Genomic DNA, 24,047 nt, shown 5'->3' on the forward strand with positions numbered 1-24,047 from the left:
GGCTGAGCACAGGGATGAGATATCTGCACTGTGTACTGGATGTGTATATAGAGCAGGGAGTCTGGCTGAGCACAGGGATATGAGGTCTCTGCACTGTGTACTGGATGTGTATATAGAGCAGGGAGTCTGGCTGAGCACAGGGATGAGATATCTGCACTGTGTACTGGATGTGTATATAGAGCAGGGAGTCTGGCTGAGCACAGGGATATGAGGTCTCTGCACTGTGTACTGGATGTGTATATAGAGCAGGGGGTCTGGCTGAGCACAGGGATGATGAGATATCTGCACTGTGTACTGGATGTGTATATGGAGCAGGGAGTCTGGCTGAGCACAGGGATATGAGGTCTCTGCACTGTGTACTGGATGTGTATATAGAGCAGGGGGTCTGGCTGAGCACAGGGATGATGAGGTCTCTGCACTGTGTACTGGATGTGTATATGGAGCAGGGAGTCTGGCTGAGCACAGTGATGAGGTCTCTGCACTGTGTACTGGATGTGTATATAGAGCAGGGAGTCTGGCTGAGCACAGGGATGAGATATCTGCACTGTGTACTGGATGTGTATATAGAGCAGGGAGTCTGGCTGAGCACAGGGATATGAGGTCTCTGCACTGTGTACTGGATGTGTATATAGAGCAGGGAGTCTGGCTGAGCACAGGGATGAGATATCTGCACTGTGTACTGGATGTGTATATAGAGCAGGGAGTCTGGCTGAGCACAGGGATATGAGGTCTCTGCACTGTGTACTGGATGTGTATATAGAGCAGGGGGTCTGGCTGAGCACAGGGATGATGAGGTCTCTGCACTGTGTACTGGATGTGTATATAGAGCAGGGAGTCTGGCTGAGCACAGGGATATGAGGTCTCTGCACTGTGTACTGGATGTGTATATAGAGCAGGGAGTCTGGCTGAGCACAGGGATGATGAGGTCTCTGCACTGTGTACTGGATGTGTATATAGAGCAGGGAGTCTGGCTGAGCACAGGGATGATGAGATATCTGCACTGTGTACTGGATGTGTATATAGAGCAGGGATGATGAGATATCTGCACTGTGTACTGGATGTGTATATAGAGCAGGGAGTCTGGCTGAGCACAGGGATGATGAGGTCTCTGCACTGTGTACTGGATGTGTATATGGAGCAGGGGGTCTGGCTGAGCACAGGGATATGAGGTCTCTGCACTGTGTACTGGATGTGTATATAGAGCAGGGAGTCTGGCTGAGCACAGGGATATGAGGTCTCTGCACTGTGTACTGGATGTGTATATAGAGCAGGGAGTCTGGCTGAGCACAGGGATATGAGGTCTCTGCACTGTGTACTGGATGTGTATATAGAGCAGGGAGTCTGGCTGAGCACAGGGATGATGAGGTCTCTGCACTGTGTACTGGATGTGTATATGGAGCAGGGGGTCTGGCTGAGCACAGGGATATGAGGTCTCTGCACTGTGTACTGGATGTGTATATAGAGCAGGGAGTCTGGCTGAGCACAGGGATGATGAGGTCTCTGCACTGTGTACTGGATGTGTATATGGAGCAGGGAGTCTGGCTGAGCACAGGGATGATGAGGTCTCTGCGCTGTGTACTGGATGTGTATATGGAGCAGGGAGTCTGGCTGAGCACAGGGATGATGAGGTCTCTGCACTGTGTACTGGATGTGTATATAGAGCAGGGAGTCTGGCTGAGCACAGGGATATGAGGTCTCTGCACTGTGTACTGGATGTGTATATAGAGCAGGGGGTCTGGCTGAGCACAGGGATGATGAGGTCTCTGCGCTGTGTACTGGATGTGTATATGGAGCAGGGAGTCTGGCTGAGCACAGGGATATGAGATATCTGCACTGTGTACTGGATGTGTATATAGAGCAGGGAGTCTGGCTGAGCACAGGGATGATGAGGTCTCTGCACTGTGTACTGGATGTGTATATGGAGCAGGGGGTCTGGCTGAGCACAGGGATATGAGGTCTCTGCACTGTGTACTGGATGTGTATATAGAGCAGGGAGTCTGGCTGAGCACAGGGATGATGAGGTCTCTGCACTGTGTACTGGATGTGTATATGGAGCAGGGAGTCTGGCTGAGCACAGGGATGATGAGGTCTCTGCGCTGTGTACTGGATGTGTATATGGAGCAGGGAGTCTGGCTGAGCACAGGGATGATGAGGTCTCTGCACTGTGTACTGGATGTGTATATAGAGCAGGGAGTCTGGCTGAGCACAGGGATATGAGGTCTCTGCACTGTGTACTGGATGTGTATATAGAGCAGGGGGTCTGGCTGAGCACAGGGATGATGAGGTCTCTGCGCTGTGTACTGGATGTGTATATAGAGCAGGGAGTCTGGCTGAGCACAGGGATATGAGGTCTCTGCACTGTGTACTGGATGAAGTCACTGGGATTGTGCAATGCTGAAACTATTTCTCAAACAAAAGCCGTCTGACTGCAGAGTCTCTGGCTGTGAAAAAGAGACGTCTTTTGTGTTGTGATGTGAAACGTTACTTCATCAATACTATGGAAACAGTTTGTATCAAGCCGGCCGCCCGCTAAGCAACATGTTTCCTACAGACTCCTGTATGGAGTGTGGGCACAGTCCTGAAGTCCTCTGCAATTGTCTCACTAGTGATTAGGACCTTTCACCATTAGCAGAGACGCAGTCAGTTACAGATAACGTGCTGGGGGTGTGAGGCTGCTAATTGACATTAATATAAATATACAAAACAAACACTAAGAGTGTAACATGCGCCTATAGTGTACTGTTTGGATAATTTCTGCGGTATAATAAGCAGATTGTGTACATAATGACATCTTCCATAGTATGCTTATGTGATAACCTTGGCTATTCAAACCTCCTTCAAATCATTATCTATCTTTGAGTAGCAGGAGATGGACAGTAGACTCATTGGATGCCACAACAAGACTAATATGCCCCAGTACAGAAAGCCGGCCTGGGGCCTCTCATTGTGTAGTACTCATCCGTTCTTTGGGGACAATTCAATTTGGCGAGCAGTTTAGTCCAACTATTACAACTTCAGGGAATGTCGGTTCTCGCAACTTATCCCCGGGTGTTTAGTCGTGAGAACCGGTATTCTACGACTAAAGTGCCGGCTGTGAGGCTGTTGACATTGCGCTAAGCCGGAAAACAGCCTTGCGACTGGCATTTTAGTCTGATTTCTGCTCGCACTCTCAGGCCGACTAAAGGATTTCTTCTCTAACATCCTAACAGCGCACTGCATTGAATAAGCTCCTGGAACTCCTTCCCGGTGCTATCAGTAGTGCGCTTAATTAAATCGCCCCTTGTTTTTATAGCAAGTGTATAAAATACTCTTATGGAGCATACACACGGTCAGATATGTCAGATCTGGTAAAGTCGTTCAAATCGTTCATCTGACAAAGATTTGAACGATTTTTGACTGCATTAAAATGAATGGAATCGTCCAAGTCTGACAGCAAACACATCAGATGTCAGATATCGTTATCTGACCATCGGGAACGCGCATCGTTCAAATCGTTCATTTGACAGATCTGGACGATTTTTTAAAATCGTTATCGTTCAGATCTGAAGAAAGATCTGACTGTATGCTCGTAAGTCGTACAGTATGATCACAGTAGGGCTAGATGGTGTCCACCCACTTCAGGGTGTGAGCTCTTGATAGTAGTCGCTCCTTGCAGTAGTCAGTCCTGCACATTCACCCCTCGCGTTTTGTTTACAGTGACTTCCTCAGGGATATATTGCGCTTCCAAGAGAGTAACTCGTACATGTTTCCTCAGCCTTCCACTGTGCGCACGGTCGCCCTCTGTACGTACATAGTTGCTACTTTTGCCCACCATCTTCTTACATTACCCTTTGCCTCTTGCTTCCATGATTGTTTTAGGTAGAAAAGCACCAACTGAGTGACAGCCTGAAGGCAGAATTGGCTTTTCCGACAAGCGTGAGATCTCATGCGATGATTTTCCTATAGATGTGGGCGGAGCTGTGTAGCAGAGGGGGCGGGGTTACACTTAGCAGAGCTGTAGTGACTTTCTAGGGATTTTTTTTTTTCTTGTGGTTTTATAGCTGAATATACCAATTTAGGGGTTTAGTGGTCTTATAGGGACCAGAAGTTTCCTGAAGCAGCCCTGGCATGGTCATTCCGTGAATAGACGTGTTTTTTTTTTTTTTCTTTTATAGTTTTGCTATAATAACTCATGGAGCGTTTCATCTTCACAAATGCAGTGAAATAGCTGCAAATCTCCCATCCTATGTCTATCATTTCTCCTGCTATTACACACATCTCCCATCCTATGTCTATCATTTCTCCTGCTATTACACACATCTCCCATCCTATGTCTATCATTTCTCCTGCTATTACACACATCTCCCATCCTATGTCTATCATTTCTCCTGCTATTACACACATCTCCCATCCTATGTCTATCATTTCTCCTGCTATTACACACATCTCCCATCCTATGTCTATCATTTCTCCTGCTATTACACACATCTCCCATCCTATGTCTATCATTTCTCCTGCTATTACACACATCTCCCATCCTATGTCTATCATTTCTCCTGCTATTACACACATCTCCCATCCTATGTCTATCATTTCTCCTGCTATTACACACATCTCCCATCCTATGTCTATCATTTCTCCTGCTATTACACACATCTCCCATCCTATGTCTATCATTTCTCCTGCTATTACACACATCTCCCATCCTATGTCTATCATTTCTCCTGCTATTACACACATCTCCCATCCTATGTCTATCATTTCTCCTGCTATTACACACATCTCCCATCCTATGTCTATCATTTCTCCTGCTATTACACACATCTCCCATCCTATGTCTATCATTTCTCCTGCTATTACACACATCTCCCATCCTATGTCTATCATTTCTCCTGCTATTACACACATCTCCCATCCTATGTCTATCATTTCTCCTGCTATTACACACATCTCCCATCCTATGTCTATCATTTCTCCTGCTATTACACACATCTCCCATCCTATGTCTATCATTTCTCCTGCTATTACACACATCTCCCATCCTATGTCTATCATTTCTCCTGCTATTACACACATCTCCCATCCTATGTCTATCATTTCTCCTGCTATTACACACATCTCCCATCCTATGTCTATCATTTCTCCTGCTATTACACACATCTCCCATCCTATGTCTATCATTTCTCCTGCTATTACACACATCTCCCATCCTATGTCTATCATTTCTCCTGCTATTACACACATCTCCCATCCTATGTCTATCATTTCTCCTGCTATTACACACATCTCCCATCCTATGTCTATCATTTCTCCTGCTATTACACACATCTCCCATCCTATGTCTATCATTTCTCCTGCTATTACACACATCTCCCATCCTATGTCTATCATTTCTCCTGCTATTACACACATCTCCCATCCTATGTCTATCATTTCTCCTGCTATTACACACATCTCCCATCCTATGTCTATCATTTCTCCTGCTATTACACACATCTCCCATCCTATGTCTATCATTTCTCCTGCTATTACACACATCTCCCATCCTATGTCTATCATTTCTCCTGCTATTACACACATCTCCCATCCTATGTCTATCATTTCTCCTGCTATTACACACATCTCCCATCCTATGTCTATCATTTCTCCTGCTATTACACACATCTCCCATCCTATGTCTATCATTTCTCCTGCTATTACACACATCTCCCATCCTATGTCTATCATTTCTCCTGCTATTACACACATCTCCCATCCTATGTCTATCATTTCTCCTGCTATTACACACATCTCCCATCCTATGTCTATCATTTCTCCTGCTATTACACACATCTCCCCATCCTATGTCTATCATTTCACCTGCTATTACACACATCTCCCATCCTATGTCTATCATTTCTCCTGCTATTACACACATCTCCCATCCTATGTCCTATCATTTCACCTTCTAATAGACAAATTGTTGTTATTTTTGTTGAACAGCAGATCTGCATAGAAAAGACGCTGCCATGTTTTTATGTAGGCTTGCCATGTTTTTATGTAGGCTGCCATGTTTTTATGTAGGCTGCCATGTTTTTATGTAGGCTGCTATGTTTTTATGTAGTTCCTCTATATGCTGCCATGTTTTTATGTAGTTCCTCTATATGCTGCCATGTTTTTATGTAGTTCCTCTATATGCTGCCATGTTTTTATGTAGTTCCTCTATATGCTGCCATGTTTTTATGTAGTTCCTCTATATGCTGCCATGTTTTTTATGTAGTTCCTCTATATGCTGCCATGTTTTTATGTAGTTCCTCTATAGGCTGCCATGTTTTTATGTAGGCTGCTATGTTTTTATGTAGTTCCTCTGTAGGCTGCCATGTTTTTATGTAGGGGCTGCTATGTTTTTATGTAGTTCCTCTGTAGGCTGCCATGTTTTTATGTAGTTCCTCTATATGCTGCCATGTTTTTATGTAGTTCCTCTATATGCTGCCATGTTTTTATGTAGTTCCTCTATATGCAGACCAGTTGCTGCATATTCTCCAGTGATGCTGTAGTAGGAGGGGTCTGTCATCTGTGTTTAGGGGATTTCCTGCTTTTTTTGTGCCTGTTGGGACTAATTTGTGGAGAGAGAGGTCTAAAAACAATAATTACTGAGTTGGTATTTAATTATTTTTAATTGACTTAAATTCTTAATAGACCAAACTTTGCAGAATCTTCTTATTTTGGCTCTAGTCACCACCACAATGGCTGTGAAATGAAACAAACAAGATGTGATTTAACCTGCAGACTTTCCGATTTCATTTAAAGCCATTGTGGTGGTGACTAGAGGCCAAAATTTATGCACCTGTGTGTGTGTGTGTATGTGTGTATATGTATATATATATATATGTATATATATATATATATATATATATATATATATATATATATATATATATATATATATATATTATTGTACTGCAGATCTTAAGTAGCTTTTGCTGTTTTCAGTGGTTTGGATCCAGTTTCTCAGCAAGTTACTATGTTATTTAAAAGTAAGGGCTCTATTTATTATTTTTACTAAAATAAAGTGATAAAGGTTGTTTTTTGTGTTTTCACACCCTATTCACATTATTTTAGTATTACATGAAGTTGTTACAGGGTAATTGGAGTAGAATGCGTAAAATTCTACTACAACCCCTAATTATCACTTATTTTTAGTAAGCGGATCGCATTTCCATAATTGTAATGGGAAATGTGATCTGTCTGCAAGTTACTAAAACTTGTGAAAAAAATAAATACCGGGGGAAGCCCTGTGATAAGAACGCCACCTGGAGGTGGCGTAATCCAGGGTCTCCCCCGGTTACCGGACTCCTGCTCTAATAGGCAGAGCCTGGAGCCGGCCCCAGTGATCAGCTAAACAGACCCACACACTGGTCACTGCTGGAAAATAAAAAAAATAAAAAAAACTTACCTGAGTCCATGGACCAGTGATCGGGGCTCTGGTGATGTCCTCCCTCTGGTCAGCTGGTCTCCCATCCTGCTCTGGGATCCGGTCAGCTGACCGGATCCCAGTGCAGGATGGGAGATCAGCTTACCGGAGCCCCGATCACTGGAGGTAAGTGTAATTAAGGGAGGGAGGGTGGGGTATAGCGATGGGGCTTAGCCACGGCCGGTCGGCGCAGGCACTTGTCACGGTATTTTTTTGCGAAAATACCGTGATAAGGCTGCGAAGGGGATTTGCAGGGACAGAGCTTTATCACAAGCTCTGACCCTGCAAGGGATTTATAGTAAATCCCTGTGGTATTGGCTAATATTACACTACAATCTGCATTCAATATGCAGATTGTGGTAGATAGAGCCCTATGTCTTTTATTTGTTACAAATAGTCTGATTTAGTAGACATGTAACAAGATGCCAATACAGAGTTCTCATAGAAGAAGCAGACACACTGGCTAATTAGCTGAGTCCCAGTATTACAATATACAGTCCAAGTAATCTCCGCTATATTATTAGGTTATTATCGTGTTACACTTCTTCATTATTGTGGTATATAACTTTCCAGACACCAGAAAACAAAACCTCAGTAATAAATGTTGTTTCTGCACTTTGCTTTGTAGTGTAAGAGTCCTGCTGTGAGTAATCCCAAATCTCTCTCTTCTAGGAAATCTGTAAGAAAGTGTCAACAAGTGGACGCCTGCCGTCAAGGTATTGTCACATGAGCACTGGATACATTAAGTGTATAAATATTTATATATGTGTTTATGTATACGTGAGTGTATCTATCTATACATAGTATAAAATAAATCCCCGGTAGGCGTCTGTGTGTATTCGGGATAATATCGAGAACCACTGGACGGTTTGAGATGCAGTTCTCTATAAAGCATTTGTGGATGGTTTAGGTGTATGACACATTACTGTGTGACGGGGGTGGGGCGCGGCACTGTGTGACGGGGGTGGGGCGCGGCACTGTGTGACGGGGGTGGGGCGCGGCACTGTGTGACGGGGGTGGGGCGCGGCACTGTGTGACGGGGGTGGGGCGCGGGAGTGACTAGTGAAGCATAGCGATGAAAAAATGGACGTCCGAGCGCTCTTGGCTCACGCTGCCTGAACCGTTAGAGATATCACTACGATGGACTTTATTTTATACCATGTAGAGATTGATACATATTATCCAGTTTCTTCAGAAAAATTGATGTTAGACCTGTTCTACTGATACACAATGTCAGGTTTTCCCTTTTTATACCGTTCCTAATTCATTTATGTGAAAAACTATTCTTTAATTTCAAACCAGTCCAATTCCCGGTAAGAGTGGGCTTTGGCGTGGCAATAAATATAGCACGGGGTCAGACATGTAACGTGGCTGATGATGACCTAAGTGGAGACTGTTTTTCTCATGGAGAACGTTACGTGGCCCTTTTGCGTGTTCTGTCAAAACTAAATCTTCTCGTGTTGACGCCCGGAGGAAAAACGACTAATGTCATCTACGAGGAAATCTTATAGAACCTTGGTTAAAAAAAGACTAATGCTGTAAATTCATAATTGCTGCCATATGAAGCCTATGTATGATCGCGCTTCTAACGGGGCGGAATGATTAGTATATAAGGCGTCCGTGAACACAACACTGAGAATGGGGCTACGTCGCTGCTGCAGGACTCGCATGTTGTGTTTTAACGTTTTGCCTGGAGAACGGGAGCCCCTGACTCACCCCCTGGCAGGCGGCCATTATCTTCTGCATGACAAACCTTTTTAGGAAGTTGGGCTTTTCCTTTTTTGAAGTGATTTGTTTCTTATTGAACAGGAAATGGGTTTGTCTGTGTGTGTAATGTGGAAGTTTGTTGTTTGTATAATGAGGTTGCATTTGGGTCCGGAGCTTTGTGTACACAGCCTCCTGCCCAGACAAGTGGAGGCCGAGCCCTGGGGTACCCCTCCTGTATGACAGGGTCACGCTACGCTCTGTGCCGTCAGATAGCCTAATAACCACCAAGTACTGGCGTTGTGTCGTTGCAGACGGACATGGGACGTAGTCTGGGAAATGCAGAAACACTGCAGCTGTATGACGCTCGGCACTGCGTGTCGTCAGCGCTGTGAGAGGGCGCGGGAACGGGACAGTTGTATCTTGCATCTGACACATTCATGAATGCTGAGAAATGTAAAATATAAATCTAGTTCTAGAACAACAAAGAAAAATGAGGGGCACCACACGCATCGCTTAAACGGTGATCACAAATAATAACTGCGCGTGACAAAGGTAATGATAACCTGCGGCCAATGGGCCTTTATCTGGTGCGTCTTCTTGGACATCGTCTTTATCAGAAATTCCCACAATCAAGCCTAGTGTAATATGTATATGTACGTTATGTACTAATTCATCTATAATGTGCAACGTTCCTGGGCTCCCCTGATAGCCGGCTGCGTAGGACGTAATGTGATCCGCTTCCCTGTATCTCCCTGATTGCAGGGATTTCCCAGGCTCTCCCGCAACGCAGTCTCTGCTAACCAATCACAGTGTGCCAAGCTCCTTACAGCGGCGTACAGTCTCTGTCCTGCACCTAGGACCTGCTATGTTGGACCTGTTGCTGGTCTAATCTTCATCGTTGGTAAGACAGAGGGGGCAGGAGGACCAGAGGAAATGTTTACCCTGGTCTCCACATGGTCTAGAACCAGTCCTTCGCGTGTTTGCTATCCTGTACACTTTGTACGGACATGTTGTGTGTGTGGCTCAGTGCATCCATCCTGCTATGTGATTAATGATTGCAGCTTTGCAATTGTGATCCTTGCAATAATGCAAATGCAGCAGGAGGGATGCAGGTGCCTGTCTCCCGGCGTCGGGGAAATGACGGGTGTCTAGATATAGACGCCAGACATTTCACCCTCGCTGCGATATGACAGTCGGGAAGCCAGCTGTCGGTATTAAGGCAGCCGGTTTCCTGATTGTATACCGTGTGACACCCCCTTGTGTGACACCCCCTGTTGTATTTGCAATCCCAGCACTGCGACAGAGGTCGCAGGCTGGGATCATCATCTGTGGTCGCAATGGTGGACCGCTCCAGGCCTGTGGATCAACACAGATCCTGGGCTAGCCACTCCCGGAAAACGGGGCATACACGCCCCTGTTTCTGGGAACGGTAGCCACACCCGCCCCCCCACCGCCCATTTAAATGTCTCTGCCTGTCAATCAGGCAGAGACGTTCAGGGGTTTGCAGGACACATTCTGCACACTCACAGAATGAGTCCTGCACATGCGCAGATTCCTGATGATCTGCGTTCACTGCTGAATCAGTCCCATAATGCACTGCTGCTCTGAGAAGTCTCCATGTAGCTACATCTCATGTGTGTTCTTTTAATAGGGCTGTGACAGTGACACCCTCCTGTATGTGTGGTCTCCTTGTGACTGCAGTGTGCGCTTTCCCTCAGACGGCAGCGTGCTCCTGTGTGTGCGGTCTCCCTCTGACGGTGGTGTGCTATCTGCGTGTGCGCTCTCCCTCTAACGGCGGTTTGGTCCTGCGTGCATGGTTTTGTATGATGGATTATGTAAGTCTGCATAGAGCACAGGATCCCTTGTGTGCAGTTACTAGTTCTATCACCATGGAGCTGTGACTGGTCCCAGTGTTGCTGTAATGGAGGACAGACTGCCAGCTTCCTGTCTGTCTATGTAAAGCGCTGGAACGCTCTCATTCAGCGAATGTTCCTCTCCTGTCCAGAGAAATGGCTGATCTGTCTATCCAACCTTCCTAATTCAGGAACGTTTACCACATCTCCCCCAGAGTCTCCTAATACTTTGCTAATCATTGTGTGACCTATAGATCGGTATACCACCTATATTATGTATATATACAAAACCCATCAGAGCTGTACAGTTATTTATGCCCAGTTAACGCTCTGCCTTCTTCTCTCTGTCTCCCCCCTTCTTCTCTCTGTCTCCTCCCCCCTTCTTCTCTCTGTCTCCTCCCCCCTTCTTCTCTCTGTCTCCTCCCCCCTTCTTCTCTCTGTCTCCTCCCCCCTTCTTCTCTCTGTCTCCTCCCCCCTTCTTCTCTCTGTCTCCTCCCCCCTTCTTCTCTCTGTCTCCTCCCCCCTTCTTCTCTCTGTCTCCTCCCCCCTTCTTCTCTCTGTCTCCTCCCCCCCCTCTCTCTGTCTCCTCCCCCCCCTCTCTGTCTCCTCCCCCCCCTCTCTGTCTCCTCCCCCCCCTCTCTGTCTCCTCCCCCCCCTCTCTCTGTGTCTCCTCCCTCCCCCCCCCTCTCTCTCTCTGTCCCCCTCAGAGATCTATGGACCGCTCTGTACTGAGGTGTATAAAGCAGCTGATGTCTGCTGCCGCCTAGTGGAGGATTTCCCACAGGTCTGCAGCAAACATAGCCAGGCTCTGTATAGCATGTTGTATATATGATGCCAGGACTCCTGTACACCCGGCCGGCTAGCCGGCGATGTGACGCTGCTTTCGGTCACGGAGTATCGTGTCCTGTCTGTGTTTTGGCTCCTATGTACAGGTGAGGGGGTTTTAACCTAATGAATACAGGTATAAACTGGGTTCCTATAGTCGGTCCATGAGGAAGGTGCTGGGGTATAGAGGCCTGGATAACTGGAGCTGGCACTTTAAATAATTTAGAAGTGTGAAGCTCCTCCCCCCCTCTATGCCCCAGCAGCCCTCAGTTTAGAAATGTGCCTTCTAGGAGCTGGTCACAATCCGCTGTGCTCCAGCAAAACACAATTCTGGTAACCTTCACCACCTCTCTAAAGATGGGGTCAGGTTACCTGGCGCCCTGTTCTACAGGAAGGAGTAACAATAAGCAACAGACCGCTCCTTATCGCCAAAACAGCACTTCTACACTGACTGCAAGGACCTGCTGCAGAAGGGAGTGCTATTAACAGAGAGAGAGAGCGTTCCATACAGAGAGCGCAACAGAGCTGCTACCTCTTGTCTGCCGGCATATCTCCAATTATAGGCAGTGTGCAGCAGCTCAAATACTGAAGGCTGTTTCTCCTGGCTATATCCCGTGTGGGGCTGTAGTGAGCACAGAAGGCTGATTCTCCTGGCTATATCCCGTGTGGGGCTGTAGTGCGTACAGAAGGCTGATTCTCCTGGCTATATCCCGTGTGAGGCTGTAGTGTGCACAGAAGGCTGATTCTCCTGGCTATATCCCGTGTGAGGCTGTAGTGCGCACAGAAGGCTGATTCTCCTGGCTATATCCCGTGTGAGGCTGTAGTGAGCACAGAAGGCTGATTCTCCTGGCTATATCCCGTGTGGGGCTGTAGTGCGTACAGAAGGCTGATTCTCCTGGCTATATCCCGTGTGAGGCTGTAGTGCGTACAGAAGGCTGATTCTCCTGGCTATATCCCGTGTGAGGCTGTAGTGTGCACAGAAGGCTGTTTCTCCTGGCTATATCCCGTGTGGGGCTGTAGTGAGCACAGAAGGCTGATTCTCCTGGCTATATCCAGTGTGAGGCTGTAGTGAGCACAGAAGGCTGATTCTCCTGGCTATATCCCGTGTGGGGCTGTAGTGCGTACAGAAGGCTGATTCTCCTGGCTATATCCCGTGTGAGGCTGTAGTGTGCACAGAAGGCTGATTCTCCTGGCTATATCCCGTGTGAGGCTGTAGTGCGCACAGAAGGCTGATTCTCCTGGCTATATCCCGTGTGAGGCTGTAGTGTGCACAGAAGGCTGATTCTCCTGGCTATATCCCGTGTGGGGCTGTAGTGCGTACAGAAGGCTGATTCTCCTGGCTATATCCAGTGTGAGGCTGTAGTGTGCACAGAAGGCTGATTCTCCTGGCTATATCCCGTGTGGGGCTGCTGTGTGCACAGAAGGCTGACTCTCCTGGCTATATCCCGTGTGAGGCTGTAGTGCGCACAGAAGGCTGATTCTCCTGGCTATATCCCGTGTGAGGCTGTAGTGCGCACAGAAGGCTGATTCTCCTGGCTATATCCAGTGTGAGGCTGTAGTGTGCACAGAAGGCTGATTCTCCTGGCTATATCCCGTGTGGGGCTGCTGTGTGCACAGAAGGCTGACTCTCCTGGCTATATCCCGTGTGAGGCTGTAGTGCGCACAGAAGGCTGATTCTCCTGGCTATATCCCGTGTGAGGCTGTAGTGCGCACAGAAGGCTGATTCTCCTGGCTATATCCCGTGTGAGGCTGTAGTGCGCACAGAAGGCTGAATCTCCTGGCTATATCCCGTGTGAGGCTGTAGTGCGCACAGAAGGCTGATTCTCCTGCCTATATCCCGTGTGAGGCTGTAGTGTGCACAGAAGGCTGATTCTCCTGGCTATATCCCGTGTGAGGCTGTTGTGTGCACAGAAGGCTGATTCTCCTGGCTATATCCCGTGTGAGGCTGTACTGTGCACAGAAGGCTGATTCTCCTGGCTATATCCCGTGTGAGGCTGTTGTGTGCACAGAAGGCTGATTCTCCTGGCTATATCCCGTGTGAGGCTGTAGTGTGCACAGAAGGCTGATTCTCCTGGCTATATCCCGTGTGAGGCTGTTGTGTGCACAGAAGGCTGATTCTCCTGGCTATATCCCGTGTGAGGCTGTTGTTCGCACAGAAGGCTTTCTCCTGGCTATATCCCGTGTGGGGCTGATTCTCCTGGCTATATCCCGTGTGAGGCTGTAGTGCGCACAGAAGGCTGATTCTCCTGGCTATATCCTGTGTGAGGCTGTTGTGCGCACAGAAGGCTGATTCTCCTGGCTATATCCCGTGTGAGGCTGATTCTCCTGGCTATATCCCGTGTGAGGCTGTAGTGCGCACAGAAGGCTGATTCTCCTGGCTATATCCCGTGTGAGGCTGTAGTGCGCACAGAAGGCTGATTCTCCTGGCTATATCCCGTGTGAGGCTGTTGTGCGCACAGAAGGCTGATTCTCCTGGCTATATCCCGTGTGAGGCTGTAGTGTGCACAGAAGGCTGATTCTCCTGGCTATATCCCGTGTGAGGCTGATTCTCCTGGCTATATCCCGTGTGAGGCTGTAGTGCGCACAGAAGGCTGATTCTCCTGGCTATATCCCGTGTGAGGCTGTAGTGCGCACAGAAGGCTGATTCTCCTGTCTATATCCCGTGTGAGGCTGTAGTGTGCACAGAAGGCTGATTCTCTTCTCTATATCCCGTGTGAGGCTGTTGTTCGCACAGAAGGCTGATTCTCCTCTCTATATCCCGTGTGAGGCTGTTGTTCGCACAGAAGGCTGATTCTCCTGGCTATATCCCGTGTGAGGCTGTAGTGCGCACAGAAGGCTGATTCTCCTGGCTATATCCCGTGTGAGGCTGTTGTGTGCACAGAAGGCTGATTCTCCTGGCTATATCCCGTGTGAGGCTGTTGTGTGCACAGAAGGCTGATTCTCCTGGCTATATCCCGTGTGAGGCTGTAGTGCGCACAGAAGGCTGATTCTCCTGTCTATATCCCGTGTGAGGCTGTAGTGCGCACAGAAGGCTGATTCTCTTCTCTATATCCCGTGTGAGGCTGTAGTGCGCACAGAAGGCTGATTCTCCTCTCTATATCCCGTGTGAGGCTGTTGTTCGCACAGAAGGCTGATTCTCCTGTCTATATCCCGTGTGAGGCTGTTGTTCGCACAGAAGGCTGATTCTCCTGGCTATATCCCGTGTGAGGCTGTAGTGCGCACAGAAGGCTGATTCTCCTGTCTATATCCCGTGTGAGGCTGTAGTGTGCACAGAAGGCTGATTCTCTTCTCTATATCCCGTGTGAGGCTGTTGTTCGCACAGAAGGCTGATTCTCCTCTCTATATCCCGTGTGAGGCTGTTGTTCGCACAGAAGGCTGATTCTCCTGCCTATGGGCCTGATTCAGAGTTGGGAAATAGAGAGAGAGCACTTAACCGTGTACTTGGGCAAACCATGTTGAAATGCAAGGGGTGTAAATACATAACCAAAAATCTGCATGGATGGTAAATACTGGCTGCTTTTACATGTATCCCACAAATACCGCACAGCTTTATTATTACTCTACAATTTTGATGTCAGTTTGGACACCTCCCTCCCCAAATCTAAATCTCTCTGCACATTTTAAATCTGCCCCCCCCCCCCCCCCCCCCGCATTGCAGCCTGGTGTCACCAAGATGATCAGTTGAGAGCGAGAGATCTCTCTCTATTATCAACTCTGAATCGGGCCCTATGTCCCTGGTAGAGATAATCACTGGGGTGTAAGTGCAGGGAATCTTATCCGTGGGAAGGGTGTGGGGCTTCTGTTTCATTTCCGATTCTCTTCTGTGTATACTCTGTCCCTCTGGGTGACTGTGTGTATCCATGTCAAACAGAACGAAGGCTTCTCAAAAGATGTTTGTCTGTTCTAAGTGTAACAACATATAAACCAAGCTGCATGCCACTGGGTCCACGTTATGTGATGCTTGTATAGTAACGGATCCACCTATGGCTATTACTGCCTCGCCTGCTCCTCCATGGGCCGCTGACATATAGGGAGTTATGACGGACTTAACGTCAGTTAGCTGAGGCACGTAAGTCTCCACCTCCCTGGGTTGCTCGGCCAACCAAGTCTCTAGACACCGTGGTACAGGTTATGGGTACAGCGATATCTATACCCTCCACTTACTACCAAAGACCGACTCAAAGTGTCCTCTAACTACTGTTCTCCAGTCAGAGGAGTTGGACGATGAATTCCTCGCAACGGAGTCCGAAGAGGGAAGTTAGAGTCAGCCTCTCCAGGGGAAGAATCTCTAATTTGGGCGTTCAGAAAAATCCTTAAATTACCGGAAGATATAGTTCCTGCATCCCAGGAGGGTGAATTATTTAATGAACAGCCAAAGAGCTCGACTGTTTTTCTGTTCTCACAACAACTTCAACAACCGCTCTCAGTGGTCTGGAAACAACCGGATAAGCGGTTCCAAATTCCGCGCAGGTTTCCGTCTATCTATCCCTTTCCATCATCCATGATGGAGAAGTGGGAAACACCTCTTGTAGATGTGTCTGTCTCCCGTCTTTCTAAGAAAAGCAGCATCACTCTCAGTACCGGGAGCTACAGTACTAAAAGATCGTAAGTTGGAGACAATACTAAGGTCTATTTATACTGCAGCGGGTGCTCAGCTTAGACCCACCGTTGTTACCGCTTGGCTTAGCAAGGCTGTGGTTTGCTGGGCAGACCAGTTGATTACAGGTCTGAGGTACCGCCAGAGCAGAGCTACGTCTACTAGCAGAACACATCCGTGAGTCTGCAGTTTACCTGGGAGAAGCTTCTAAGGATATCAGTCACATTAGTGCTCGTATATCTGCTTGTGCTATTTCGGGACGCAGAGCCCTCTGGTAAGAGGCGGCAAAGGTAGAGGTCGGCCACACATTGTGTCGACAGGAGTCTCAACCAGCTGATAAACAGGTGGCATGACGGTCTACCGCTCCCACCTGGGGTCTAATGCGGTGGGAGCCCGTTTAAAAAAACAAAATTTCAACAAGTTGGGAACCAGACCTCTTCAGAACCGTGGATTTGCAGACTTAAGCTGCATACACACTTAAAGATTTTCTGTCCAAGTTGATTGGTTGGAATGAAAATCTGGTAAGGTATGAAAGTAAATCACAATCAGCAATTTACTCCCAAACGCTGGAAAATGGACAAAAACTGTTTGCGCAAATTGTTTAGATCGAACATTTAACAAACTTGTCTGATGCCATTTTCATCTGTTTCCTAACATTTAGGAGCAAATTGCTGATTATCAGTTACTCCCATACGTTACCAGATTTTCATTCCAACCAATCACCAAGTTAGATGGTTGGACAGAATCTTTGTGTGTATGCAGCTTAAGAGAGCAGTATCTTGGTTCTTCACTATGTCTGCCAATACCTGCAGACAAGGCCAGGGTTCTACAGGAGGCTATCCAGTCTCTACTAGTATCATCTGTGCTAGTTCCGGTTCCGGAACATCGAGGTACGGGATTTTACTCGGACCTGTTTGTAGTACTCAAACTGGAAGGAAATCAGTCAGGCCCATCTTAAACCACAAATCCCTGGATATCAAGGATGCCTATCTCCATATCAGGCCTTCCTGCGTTTTGCCATAATATTGCAAGATCACTTCCAGTTTCGGGCATTGCAGTTTGGGTTATCCTCGGCTCCCCACATTTTCACCAAACTCATGTCAGTCATGATTGCTCTCCTTCGGTCATCGGGAGTGAACATGGGGCCTGATTCAGACCCGCCCGTGTGCGCATGACGCTCGATGGCCGGGCAGTGCGCTCGCGCGAGCAAAATTTTGTTTGCTGAGGGACTCGCTGCAAGACGGGGCGGCTGTCGTTTGTGATTGACAGCTCCCCCCGTTTTGTAGGAGGGGCCGGGGGGTGGCAGGCCAAACGAGTGATGTCAATAGTGAGTTTCCTGCTCTATTAGGCTTGCGGGAATGAGACCCTACCACAAGGGTCTTGTCGCAAGCCCGATGGTCGCGACCATCACCTGGCCGCTTGCAAAAGCTGTGGGTGGTAATCTGTCGGGCGCCGGGGAAGTGTAATAGCGGTTGCTACTCGAAACCAGCGCACCCGGGGGTTAATGCAGCATCCAGTGGAAGGCCCAAAACAGACTTCCCGGATCAATGTTCTGCTCATCGTACACGAGAGGTCCGACTAGGACCCTAACCCCCCCCTAAAACCTGGCAAGGATCCAACTGGACCACCTCGCATTGGTTTCATCCGAATCGGTGCAGAGGGGTCCAAATCCATAATCGGACAGGCAAATAGACCAATGACATTTTATAGATGAGGTTTGTTGCTTACTTTTTGATACTGAATAACTATGTAAGATTTAGCAGCTTTACTTTGAGAGCTGTGGAAGATATTCACCAACAAACTTTATATATACAAAGCCACTATAAGGAGGATACCCAGTGTGACCAGACCACACCCACTGATGAAGTCATAATGACGAAAAGTATTCGGAGGCCTGACCATTACACCAACGGACTGTGATGACCTTGTATTCAAATACATATACTTTAATATGGAGTTGGTCCCCCTTTGTAGCTATTACAGCTTCCACTTTCCTTGGAAGGCTCCACAAGACGTTGTAGGGTTTCTGTGGGAGTTTGTGCCCACTCATTCTGTGGAGCATTTATGGGGTAAGGCACTGATGTTGGATGAGAAGGCCTGGCTCACAATCTCCGTTCCAAGGCATCCCGTAGGTGCTGGATGGGGTCAGGGCTCTGTGCGGGGCAGTCACGTTCTCCTACACTGACCTCATCACATCATGTCATTATAGTCCTTGCTCTGTGCACTGGGGCTCAGTCATGTTGGGATAAAAAAGGGCCTTCCCCAAACTGTTGCCACAAAGTTGGAAGCCCAGCATTGTCCATAATGTCTTATGCTGAAGCACTAAGATTACCCCTCACTGGAGATAAGGGGTGTAGCCCAAACCCTGACACAGCCCCATGTACCATTATCCCTCCTCCACCACACTTCACAGTATGCACAATGCAGTCAGACAGGTAACGTTCTCCCGGCATCCGCCAAACCCAGACTCTGCCAAACAGAGAAGCGTGATTGGTTACACCACAGAACACGTTTCCACTGCTCCACAGTCCAGTGTCTGTGTACGTTACACCGCTCCATCCCACGCTTGTCATTGGTGATGTGAGGCCTCCATGCAGCTGCTCGGCCATGGAAACCCATTACATTAAGCTCCTGTCGCACAGTCTTTGTGCTTACGTTAATGCCAGTGGAAGTTTGGAACTCTTCAGCTATGGAGTCAGCAGAGCGTTGGCGACTTTTACGCACCATTCGCCTTAGCAGTCGTTGACCACGCTCTGATTTTCCGTGGTCTTCCGCTTTGTGGCTGAGTTGCTGTTGTTCCTAAACGCTTCCACTTTCTAATAATATCACTTACAGGTGACCGTGGAATATCCAGCAGGGATGAAATTTCACGATCTGTCTTATTGCAAAGGTGGCTGCCTATCGCAGGACCACGCTGCCTATCGCAGGACCACGCTGCCTATCGCAGGACCACGCTGCCTATCGCAGGACCACGCTGCCTATCGCAGGACCACGCTGCCTATCGCAGGACCACGCTGCCTATCGCAGGACCACGCTTAAGTCACAGCTCTTCAGAGCGACACATTTTGTATCACAAACATTTGCAGATGGCGACTATGTGGCTAGGTTCTTGATTTTATTCACCTGTGGCAACGGGTCTGATTGAAACACCTCAATTCAATAATTAACAGCTGTGGCCAAATAGTTTTGTCTATATAGTGTATGTCATACTGGGCACATCTGTATTGTTACTGGGGGGCAGTAATGCTACATAAATGCTGTATTATGGTTTAGCTGTAACTTTGTAACAACTGTAGGGACTAGGAACGTAGTGCAGTCATGAGACTGGTTACAGGGACAGATGTGCTTCTGTCTCCTGATAAATGGATGATTAATAATTGTCCTTTTGTTACGTTATACACGAGTGCAGTCATTAGGGACTTCTTTCCTAGATGATGTGTTAATGTTTCCGGTTTTGCTCGCAGTTGTCAGACCCCCGTGACTGATGCGTCAATAGCTCCAGGCAGTGGTATCGCCCCTCCCGCCCTCTGTTACTAGGGCAGGTCTGCGCCACGATCAGTGGCAGAAATTGTTCACTTGAGGCGTTATAGGGTTTAGTTTCAGCGTTGGTGGAAGTGGTGTGGCACTGTTTAGGTTTTGTGATGGATGGTGACCAGACTTACTGCGTCTGTGTATATGGAATTTCTGTCCACTGTCGGAAGGAACAATGTTCAATTATTTTATTTTTATTAGGAAAAATTTTTGGGATGCTGTAAATACGCATTACTGCGCCCCTGGACTAGTGCGCAGGCTGCTGTGACCTCGCTGAATATCCACGTTTCTGTAGCTGCTCGTCCTAAAACTGTTCTCCCATAATCCCCTGTAAGGAGATTACAGACAAGTTACTGTGGAGAGCAAGGGCACACTGGAGGCAGAGTGGTACTCTGATCATGGCATGTAACCACTGGCATTGCTCTTATGGGGGGGAATGCATTGCTGTGACCCCCTGCCGCGCACATATAAGCCAGTTATGGTACCCGCAGGGCAATAGTCACCATGTGCCTGATATCCTTATATTTACCGAGTGTGAGACCTTTACTTACCCAACAGCCATTCACAAATCTCATTCTTGTGCAGACGGGTGTTAAGAAATAAGGGGCCTCTCCCTCCTAAAAATATTGCACAGAAGATGGCAAAGACTGGTGCAGCGCTCTAGCCATTGCTACCTTCTCCTTATGCCACATTTCTGGTGACTTCTTTACGAAGACCTTGCTAGACACGTGGTGTAAGTGGCTTCCTTCAGACCAAGAATTAATAGTGAATACATAGGAAGGACCTCTCTGGTCATAAGAAGAAAACGATTACATAAAACTCAAGCCTAGTGCACAGTCTGCGCTCACCGTGCTGATTACCGTGGGGAAGAGGAGTAGTTCTTCATTTGCGTATTGTGACTCATTCTACAGTAGTTCTAAAGGTGCCCACACACTAGACCAGGGGTCTTCAAACTTGGCCCTCCAGATGCTGTGGAACTACACATCCCAGCATGCACTGCACATAGTTTTAGCATGCTCTTATATCAAAAAGGTGGCAGTGCATGCTGGGATGTGTAGTTCCACAGCAGCTGGAGGGCCAAGTTTGAAGACCCCTGCACTAGACGATTGTCTGCACGATTTCGATGCATCGTAACAATAAATAGTTAAAAACTTGTGCAAATTGTGCAGTTTCCACTGAGCGATGATAATCCGATGCGTGGTACCGCAGGTCGTTAATCGTATCTTCAGGTCTTACCTACTGCAGGTAAGATCTGGCAACCACTTTAAGGATGGGCTGGAAACCGTTAAGGACGCACGATAGGTAGTTCGTAGATCGTTTGTCAAAATTTAACACTCTGCACAATATCTTTTGTTCAGGACTGCCAGGGAGCTGCCGGGGAGTTCAAGGGAAATTGTTAACGACTTTGCATCGTTTGCGAGTCGTTTAGTGTGTGGCCAGCTTCAGACGTCTTTATGAAGACCGTAAATTAAACAAACCACAATTATGGATGACACTTGTGATTATTTCCTTGGCCTTTTTTAAAATCACGCGCCCGACTGTCTTGTCCACGCTCGGCAACTGTACAGTTACGATGCCAGAAGTCAAAACACTCTAAACTATACATCGATGAAATATCGTATGTCTATTTACTCATTCCTGTAGCCCCCATCCTTCTCGGGAAGAATAGGTGTTGCTGCACCTTTCTCACCAGAGACTGTATGATACATCACGGTATTCTAGATGCGCCACGGTTATGTATATGTTATGTTTTCCTGTAATAATAATAATGTAGAAAAGGTGTTGTCCACACTGACTCTCCTTAACCCCTTTTATGAATACGCCATCAGTCTCTGCGTATGTGACCGTACTAATTGCTGTTTGGGCTGCACCATAAATCTCTGAATAAGACTCCCTAGGAAGGTGCACTATTGTATGGATTTATTAACTTGTTACTATTTCCCATTAACATAGCTTTTATCCTGCAGTTGACTCTTGCAAAATAATTAAAATAGCTTGTGGTGATAAAGATAAGCATTTGGTGGTCACTAATCTTACCCCGATCACCACCAGTATGTCCCTCGTGTAATCCGTGTAAAAGAAAAGAAAATTAAAAAAATATATATATATTTGCACCAACCTCTCAAGGACATTAGCTACATACAGATGAGCACTCATTCATGTTGACTTTTGAGAGCGACGCCATGCCCAATTTTCTTTAGCAAAGAATGCGCCCTGCCCTTTTTGGCGGCTCCCCGGTAATAGTCTGCTGGTGGGGAAAATAGCCGTGCATCGGGCACTGCCGCTCCTGTCTAAGTGTCGGGTACACCCCCAAGAGTTAGGAATAGGGGAACGTCTTAAAGACGCGCTACTCTTCTCGTGGCCACGTCCCCTTTTTCGTGTGCGCGCAAATGTGCCTATTTCTAGGTCCGGCACCCTGCCCGGTGCTGTGGACCTAGAGTGAACAATATATATGCACATAGCTGTCACTTACAGCAGTGCCGACATGGCAAGTTTTCCACCTCACCCCATAATGACTGACATTACATCAATACCAGGGAATTACATTCCTCGCCCCAAGGGAGCAAACTGAGTGAGATCTTTGCAAAGTGGTTATTGGTCGGTGGTATTTCCAATTGTGTGTTTGTTTGTTTTTTTTTAGCCTATCAGTGCTGAGAAACCAAACTACACTTTAATTCTTGTTAGAGCTCATCAGTGCAGGAGAGGGATTTGTTATCTGCTTACAAAGCGCCACATACAACCGCAATGACCCGCGAGTACGAGAATCGGGAGACAAAACTTCTATTTGGAGCATACTGTCCTCTTACTCCTGTTTGGGCGTCTGTAGATTGAAGTGGGCTCCGTTGTAGCCCGTCTCACTTTGGAAAACGAATGGCTGCCCGTAATGTCTCAGGATTATGATGATCCGTGGTTGTGTAGATCACTGTGTCCACCTTACCAGGGTACTTCACAGTGCTGGCGTCTGTCTCTCTCTGTAAGACCGATTTCTAGCCATTACCTGTAGCTCGTGTATCGGTAACGTCTAACCAGGGGAACGTTATACCTAAATTAACACTACTGTCATGTGTAACATGTATAGTGAGCTAGAATAGCTGCTGATATCGCAGTAAAACTACTACCGCGCAGCCGTCTGAATTCCTATATGAATGAATGAAGTTACTGTAGAGGAAGTGAGAGGACACCTTTATGGGAATAGTAAATGCAGAGGAGGTCGCTGGCAGCCAGCTAGGCCGACAGTCCGGTTGCTGCACCTGCGAAACTGATTCATTTACTGTGGCCGCCTGCTATGTTTAAAGGATTTTAAGGCGCTGGGAGAGTCAGGTCGGTGCAGTACAGCATTCGGCCTAGTGTTCGCTTTAGGATTACTAAGGGCAGGATGTTATCACAGTGGATGCAGTGTCCATAACTTGTCACGCACTATAATGCAGCCAATACAATAATCTGCCTGGGAGCAGTGCCCATAACTCATCGTGCCACACACAGCAGTGCCCCAATTCATAATCTGCCTGGCAGCAGTAATAAATGTCCCTTATGCACAGTGGCATGGGGAACCGGCTTTGGAACACAGAATATGTTATTGGCCGGACTCTGAGTGCAGGATCAGACAGTGTTCTGCATACTGATCGGCAAATCGCCGCTCCTGGCGGACCGCCTGTGCGCCTTGCTGACCACCGCAGAGCTCAGTCAGGAAAGTGGTGTTTTTGGAAATGAAAGCTTTTTTTTTTACTGTTTGTGTTAATTTGAGGACACTGAGGGGGAAAAAAAAAAACCAAACACCTTTTTTCTATATTTTTATTTATTTTTTGAATTTTTCGTATAATTCGTTGAGACTAATCGAAGAAAGTTTTTTTTTTTTTTCTTAATTTATTTTTTTTAATGCACCTATCACGCATTTGACACCTTTATGCCCACACACAGCCTTCTGCATGATTGTGCTAATGACATTGTCCCTTTTTTGGGGGTCCAGGATGGTTTCCCCACTTTATCATGTCCTTCTCCCAAGTCACGTTACAGTAAATTCGCTCGCCCTCCCCGCGTGTAGCGCGAGTTGGCATCTCTAGTTGTTTGAAGTGTTTCTCGGGAGCGAGAATTCATGCAGAGC

At 47.2% G+C, this 24,047-nt stretch overlaps 1 protein-coding gene across 10 annotated transcripts in view; it reads left to right on the forward strand.

Moving 5' to 3' along the window:
* The window catches only part of LOC148474522 (uncharacterized), a 174,684-nt gene that overhangs the window by 18,758 nt on the left and 131,879 nt on the right, over positions 1–24,047 (forward strand). For all 10 annotated transcript variants that reach the window (XM_088458483.1, XM_088458485.1, XM_088458487.1 and 7 more), the window contains exon 2: positions 8,105–8,148. The gene's annotated coding sequence lies outside the window, so the exon portion shown is untranslated. The remainder of the gene's footprint in view (positions 1–8,104; positions 8,149–24,047) is intronic.

This window comes from Taudactylus pleione, unplaced genomic scaffold (genome assembly GCF_031769625.1).
Source record: "Taudactylus pleione unplaced genomic scaffold, aTauple2 ptg000838l, whole genome shotgun sequence".
In the NCBI taxonomy this organism is placed as follows: domain Eukaryota; kingdom Metazoa; phylum Chordata; class Amphibia; order Anura; family Myobatrachidae; genus Taudactylus; species Taudactylus pleione.